The sequence below is a fragment of the Pteropus medius genome, unplaced genomic scaffold (assembly GCF_902729225.1).
Source record: "Pteropus medius unplaced genomic scaffold, Ma_sr-lr_union100, whole genome shotgun sequence".
Taxonomy (NCBI): Eukaryota; Metazoa; Chordata; class Mammalia; order Chiroptera; family Pteropodidae; genus Pteropus; species Pteropus medius.
In genome coordinates this window covers 5,288,590-5,296,773 of record NW_024340698.1, presented here as the reverse complement: position 1 = coordinate 5,296,773, position 8,184 = coordinate 5,288,590, and positions in this window count along the sequence as shown.

Below are 8,184 nucleotides of genomic sequence, written 5' to 3'. Positions count from 1 at the left end.
TCTTTGTTGTTGAACTCCAGAGTAGTTAGATTGCGGCCCACCAGAAGCCACATTCTGTGACCACCAAAACTTAGAATTGCCCACCTCTGTCTTCTAGTAACTCTACGTAGGTGACTCAGCAATCACTTTCTAATTCCCCCATAGCACTCTAAACCCAAGGCTAGCCCGAACCACAACAGTGGGTGACATTGGCAGTGTATATGGGTGGCCCCTCTCACTCATTCCTTCAGCATCTCCCTCTTTCTATTTTCTCAGGCAGTCGGTGCCCTTATGATGACCTTGGCTGGGCAGGGTTCTTTACCAAGAGACATCTCTCAGGCTATTGGCCTAGGGTTCCCAGACTTTTCCCAAATGGGATTCTGATTGAGCAAAATCTACATGCCCAGCAGCTAGTTGGAGTCAAATAGCCTAATCCCTCATTCGCAAAACAAATAAGCTCCACCTTATATATATTTGTAATCTTTGTTAGTGATCTGCAGGACTGACCCAAGACAATTTTGTCATCATCAAGTTATTTTTTTTCCATCTCCTTCATAATGTCCTCCTTCCTCTTGTCAGGCCACTCTTGATAGCTATGATGTCTATTTTTTTCAAAAGTCAACCATAGTAAAACACATTGTAGGGGCATCTGAATAGGAGGTCTATAATGTCTCTATTTATGTCCTCAGTGGTAAAATGTTCAATGTCTTTATCTCTTTTTTATTTCTGAGATAATCTGTTATAATTTTTCCCTTAAAGTTAAGAGATTTGGGGAACTTTATATTAGAAATTTCTAAAAGATTAACAAAAAAGATACATTTGCCTTTTTTCTTGATTCAGAAAAGTGCATTTTATCAGTAAAATACAATATCAATTCATGCTATGTGTAGAGTGTTTATGAAACATATCTATCTTTATGAAATGTTGGATTTTATGCAAATAAAAGCTTATGTACATGATTTTATGATTGAATTTATGGAATTTCTTCCTTGATTTGAGTTCTGTTACTTAACAAACACTTTTTTACTTTAAAAGGATGTTCTATACTTAGGCTTGTTTCCATTCTTCTGTTCTTCTCCACTTCCTACCCATCCCACCTACACCATCAGTTGGTCATCCTTATTTATTGTTGAAATAAACAGAGACAGCATGTTACGAGTTGGATTGTGTCTCTCTCAAAATTCATATGTTGAAGTCCTGACCTCCACTACCTCAGAATGTGATTGTATTTGGAGATAGGGTCTTTAAATGAGTAATTAAGTTAAGAGGTCGTTAGGGAGGGTCCTAATCCAATATAACTGATGTCCTTATAAGAAGAGAAGATAGAACACAGATACATACAAAGGGAAAACTATGTGGAGACACAGAGAGAAGATGGTCATCTACAAGCCAAGAAGAGAAGCCTCAGAAGAAACCAACTCTGTAGACCTTGATTCTGGACTTCTAGCCTCCAGAACTGTTAGACGATAAATTCTATTGTTTAAGCCACGCAGTTGGTGGTACTTTCTTATAGCAGTCCTAGCAAACTAATATACTATATATATGGCCAATTAATCTTATTCTTTTAGGATAGGTAAACTGATCAAATATCCAAATTTTTAATGACCTATATATGCCGACAGGCCAAGTATCCTGGGGTAAGTTTTCAAATATATTCTAGACAAATATATTCCAGAGTCCATGGTCACTGATGTGAAATAGCTGGCTGGCTTAACCAATAGTGATTACAGAACTCAGCACTTTGTCCTCATAGCCTGGCACTCTGGCTCCAGGAAAGTCTGTGTTGCAGTTCACTTAGTTTATGGGGAACAACAAAGCTAAGGGAACATAATCCTTTTTGTGGATGTCCCTCCCCTACTAGCACAGCCCACCAAATCTGAGGCCTGTAGTGAAGAGGTACCAGCCCCAACTTGAAACAATAGGCCTGACTGCTTGGCCGTTGGAATAGGCTCTGGTGGAGAGCCCAGAAGGAAAAAGATCTCACTCTAGGACCATAGCAGAGAGGGAAAGGTCCTGGACTAATAAACCTGGCTTCTTAATCTTGTTCTTAAGAACCTTGAGCAAATTACTTAACTTCTCAGGCCCTCTTTTTCCTTATCTGTAAAATGAATGGATTGTACCCCCTTTCTGCTAAGGCAGGCTTTCTCAAGGTGGGATCAGCATGAACCAGCTGCAGCACAATCATCTAAGACACTTGTTAGCAATAGAATCCTGGACCCATTGAATCAGAATCTCCTGTGTTGGGGTTTGAAATTTGTGTTTTAACAAACTCCATTGCTCCAAGGTCTCTTTCAACTCAACATCTCATGAGTCTGTGATCTATTATCCACTTTGCCTTATCCCCATTATCTGTTTAGAAATAGGATCACTTTCTCACCTGGGCCCATCATGTCTTTTAGCTTCTGGTTTGATCCTTAGTGCAGCTGGTGATGGCCTCCAGGGCTTTCTAGCTAAAGAAGCCATATTTCTGCTTCCAGCAAAGGATGACCCATAGCAAGGGGAAAAGCAAACATAAAGGTTTGATGGGGAATAATTTTGAAACTACTAGCTTACCATAAAATTTTGATATTGTCTAGCTTTTAATTTTCCAGAACTTGTTTGTCCCTCATGAACACAAATAATCAGTTGGTAGCCTCGCTAAACTCACTAAAAGTTTCCTTGAACTGGTTCTTTTAACAAAAAAAAAAAAAAAAAAGAAAAGAAAAAAAACGGAGAGCAGGGTAGATTCACTAATCATTTGAGTTCTACCCAACATCACATAATTGTTTTGCATATCAGTATTTTGGCCTTTCCTGCTAAAGGTCTTTCCTTGGGTTTGCAAACGGGAGTTTGAGAAGAGTCCTGGTACCGACTGAACTTTCTTAGTAATGTCACAAAATTTCCAACCACAAAGTCAATCTTCATTTGAGTCAGAGCAATTAGAGGAAGACTAATGGCTGTGGACAAAACTACTGAAATATTTTATTGAGGAAGCAAATAGATAATTCAAATGGGAAAATGTCTTTTTGTAATGGTGGGGTAGAATCTGCTAACTTTTAATAGGGAAATGCCCAAAAGATGTTCTTAAAGAAAGGGAGAAAATATGAGCATCCAAGACCCCCTCTCATAGGCTGTAGATAATGACATCGAAGGATGATTTCTTGGGCCCTTCTATAACACTTGTTTTTCACAATGTTTCTACAACTCAAAGTTTAAACCTTGATTTCCAGGTGATTTGGTATTGCTCACATTCCAGTGCCTGGGTTGGTGCTTCAGGGAAACATGCTATTTCAACCAGTTCAGGGTACTATTGATCAAAGTCAACAGTACATTCACAAACATACGCTATCTTGGGATCAGTATAAAAGCATACTGTAGAGTTAAAAAAAATCATTTTTTAGCAAAGCTGAGTGTTGGCTAAATAAGTGGCACATTGTTTAGAAGTCAAAATAGTTAATACTTCGAATTGTTCAAATAGCTCTTTTCACTTGAGAATACATTGGTGCTGGTAGCTTTGTTATTTCCTGAGCATTGTCAGCCAGTGATGAAGATTTCCTTGTATCAAGATCGTCCTTTTTTTCATGGAATCTGGGATACTATAGAGGGTTCATACTTATAAAAGTATGATTTGGATTGATAATGATCATGCAGAACAACAAATTATAGATTCCAAAAATTCCTAAACATTTACTGATCTCTAAGTAAAACTTCAGGTTGGAAGTTTTTAGCAATGTAGCAAAATATGGTAATCTTATCAGGACTAAAGAGTCTGGATGACTCCTCCATCAGCTGAGCCACTTAGAGTCAGAAAGATTCTGCATCCCACCATAGGATTTAATTTGATGCCCTCCAAAATGCTAGAATCTTCTCACTTGGTTATCACAGAGGTAGGGTGCAAACCCATCAGGGCACACTCTCCATCAAACCAACCAACCAGATTAAAAGGATGTGGGAGAGGCCTCCACATATACAACCCCCCACATCAAGGCCACTGAAACACCTCTTTAGCTAGGAGTAGGTCATATAGGTGCCAACATAGAATCTGATTTTGAGGGTAGTAGACAAGGTTTATTGAAAATGACTCATCCAGTTGCACCCATATGTACTCCATTGCTCATATGGGGTACCTGTTTACACAGTCCTGTACTTGATGATACTCATGCTTTGGGGCTCCAACTTAGGGGTTTTTGAAGACATGACTATCTCCATCAGAAAGATTAAAAGCTCTTTGAGGGCAGCAGCCATGTCTTTGAGGCAGAGAAATAGGCAAAACCCCACAATATCACAGTGATGTGGTTATTAAAAAGAAGAATCCTATTATGTTGCCTTTTTAAATTGTGGTTATTAAAATGTGGACCAACATAGAAAATGCTTGTTAGAAAAGGTTAAGTGAAGATAAATATGTGAGGTGATAGATGTGGGAATCCTTTCAGATGGGGGAATCATTTCACAAGGTGTATGTATGTCAAATTGTCATGATGAACACTTTAAATATCTTACAATTTTCTTTGTCAATTATACCTCGATAAAGCTGAAAAAGAAAAGCTAAGTAAAAAGAGCAAGATACAAACACTATATAGATTCTATAATTACAACCATGAAAATCTTTAAATGAAGAAAAGCCTAGAAGGAAATATAACAACAATGGTTATGCTAGAAAGTTAGATTTATGAGCAATTTTATTCGTTTTCTCTTTTTGGGGGGGAGGCAATACCATTAAATAATATTTTTTCAGAATTCTATTTAAAAGAGGGTTTCTGTCTAGTTATTATAAAGTTAATTTCCCAGGTTGAAAGCATGAGTTGATATTTGTCCCTTGCCAAACCCAATCTTCCAGAAGCTGAGAATCTCAATGGGGTGAGCAATTATTTTGTCCTCAAAAGGTTGCCTAGGAATGAGGCTCAGCTGGGCTCTTAGCTCTCAGTGAGTAGGCCTGGAGAAACTCTGAGTCACCCCAGAACAAGAGCCTTATTCTTGTCAATTATTCTAAATTGAGACCGTGGTGCAACCCATTTTTATGTGTGCCTGCCAGCATATATTCAGAAAACTGAGCCTCAAGGAGGAGAATAAAAAATAGTTGGAAACCCCTGATTGAGCTCAGTGTGGATGTGCCTGAAGTAGGGAAAGGGGAAATGGAGTATGCTGGGTGCAAGATGATGCCTCCTTTTCATTGGAAGGAAGATAACCTTTGTGGCTACAATACACCTCTTAGAGCTTTCCCTGGCCCCACAGACGATCAAATGAATTACCAGATTCACCAAAATATTTTTGTGGGGGTTGCTTACTACATTGACAAACAAACAAACAAACAAACAAACACCACACACACCCACACTCACACACACACAAAACTCAAAAATACATTTGAATTAATCCAGCAAGTTTTTATTGGAAAATGGAGTGTGAAGAGACAGAGCACCAAAGAAGCTTAATATCTAGCTTGTTGAGGAGACAAGAAACAGTTAAGTGCCAGTGCATGGCACTACAAAATTAAGTGCCACATGAATGAAAGAGAGCTCCAAGTGTACCAAAACAATCTCCAAATTACTCTGCCACCCTCTGTGCTATCGACCTGTTTCATTTGTTTATTAGATTTTGGTATTTGATAGTTATGGGAACTCTCCTCTGAGAGCCAGTGGTAAAATCATTTACTCATTTACAAAATTAGCTCCTAATAGAGACAAATTTGGAAATAATTCAAATGAGAAAATGCTCACCCCCACACAATGTTCAGGGGAAAAGTGGGTATAAAGTGATATACTTAGTATGAATCCAGTGATACATAATGCATGTATATTTATTGCATGTATATTATAGTTCTTTATTGACAGAGAGCATGCAAGCCAGTGAGCCTAGAAGGAAATACTCCAAAATGTTATCAGTGGTTATCTTTGGGTTGCGGGTGCTTTTGTTTCCTTCTTTATATTTTTCTGCATTTTAAAGTTTCCCACAATGAGCACTTATCATTTTTCTCATCAGAAAACCAGAGCTCCAACAGGCGCTAGCGGGTGAAGCATTCTAAAATGTAGAGCTCTCCGTGAAAATAAGAAAACAGGTTTAAGAACAATTTAAAAGAAATTCCTGGCTAATTAAAAATGAATTCTGAACAGAAATTAACTCTCTTTGAGGTAAACTAATTTACACTGAGATGGGGGGGGCAGCCACACCCTTCCACACATTTACCTTAGGATCTCAATATTTTGACAGATCTCCTAAGGTCTGAGCAAGCAGGAGCTGAGGGCCAACTGTGTGCCCAACATTGTACTGGCTGTGAAGGGACTGCAGAAGTCTCTGCTCTTTGTTGTGAGCTCAAAGCTCATTCGTTACAGGAGGAATTTGGATTTTTATCTGACCATGTGCTCTCCAGCATTTACTTCTGTAATGAGAGCCATCATAGCATAGAGGTTAAAAGCACAAACACAAGAATCAGACTGATTTTCATCTACTTTGTGTTGCTTACTAGCTTGGCCTTCCCAGCTTTGATTCTATCTTACAAGCTGCTATTAAAAGCTTCCAATGAGGTAGAACAGTGGTCCCCAACCTTTTTGGCACCAGAGACTGATGCTCCTATGAAAATCTAATGCCTGATGATCTAAGGTGGAGCTGAGACGGTGATGCTAGTGCTAGGGAGCGGCTGCAGATACAGATGAAGCTTTGCTTGCTTGCCCTGCTAAGCAGCCTGCTTCCTAACAGGCCACGGATCTGTACTGGTCCACAGCCCAGGGCTTGAGGACCCCTGAGCATATATATGCATGGACTAGGCATATGTAAGTACCCAAACAATGTTAGTCCTATCCTGTTTCCTTCCCATGTCTACCCAAGTTCTGAAGTATTGCAATATTTTGCCATGTGTCAAACAGGAAAGAATTGCAAAAACATAGCAATACAAGGCATTGGGTAGAGAAAGAGGAAAGCAATGTGGGATGTAGTGAAAATATTTGATGTCATTCTCTAGCCATCCACAAGAAGCACAGATTTTCTATATAAGGAAGGGCCAATTTGTGTGGTAGACAATTTAGTTGCCATACAAGTTTAAATAAAAGAGAAAGCCTTATAGACTTACTTGGAAGAGTTATAGCTGGGATTGGGTCTTGAAGGGATTGGTGAAAAGGGAGTGTGAAAGAAGGGGAAGATATTGTAGATGAGATGAATAAAAAGGGAAGGCATAATGAGGCAATAAGGATGCTGGGCTGTTGGCCTTAACTAATACCTTGTTCACAGTAGTAGTTCATGGGTAGAATGTAAGAACAGTGATATATTTCAGGGAACATTTTATGGTTCAAATCTCTCATTTTACATCTAAAAAATCTGAGACCCAAAAAGGGAAGGCCAAGTGGTCACAGAGCTTGTCAGGAGCACAGCCAGGACTAGAACCTTGGTCTTCTGACCCCCAAAGCATAGTGATGTGACATAAGACTAGGAGAAACTTGGGGGCAGGGATCCTCCCTTAGTCAAAACTGAATGGAAGTGGGAGAGATGAGACATGACTACTAAAAGGGATGTTCTAGAATTAGATGGTGGTGATAGATGCAAAACTCTGAATATATTAAAAACCATTTAACTATACACTTTAAAAGGGTGAATTACATGGTATGGGGATTGGATCTCAATACAGGTTTTATAAAAAATACTGAAGCCCCAGGGCACACCGTGAGTTCTGGCCCAGAACTTGGCTCAGTTGCTGGGAGAGAAATGGGGCAGGTGAATGGCAGGACAATGGAGTGATGTACAGTTCAGACCATTTGGCAACTGTAAAACCATGCATACTAAGCAGAAAAGCCTGGGTGCCTTTGAGGTGAGATCTTGAATTCATTCTCTGAAGTTCTTAGGTTTGGCCTTAGGTGCCATTTCTCCCCCTCCTTTCTTCACTCAGGATGCCCTTGATCTCTTCATAAACAGTAGAGATCAGATGGTGCCCTTGTGTTAGGAGTGCCAGATGTTAGGTTCTGAGAGCTGGCAAGGAGATAGGTGGGTGTGTAGAGACCCTGTGGTTGGGAACTGTTAGGGCCAGAAGAGGCCCTGGGCAACTCCTTCATCTCTGGTAACATGGCAAGCACCAAAGAAAGGTTCAGGCTTCATACTCACATGAGTTATATGATTTACAGTTTTTCACAACCTTTCATGAAGTTGTAAGAGCTCCCTCAGCTTCTTGAACACAATGGTAAATCAAAACACATATTTTTTCTTGTTCTTTTTCATTTTTTATTCATCTATTTGTTCACTCAT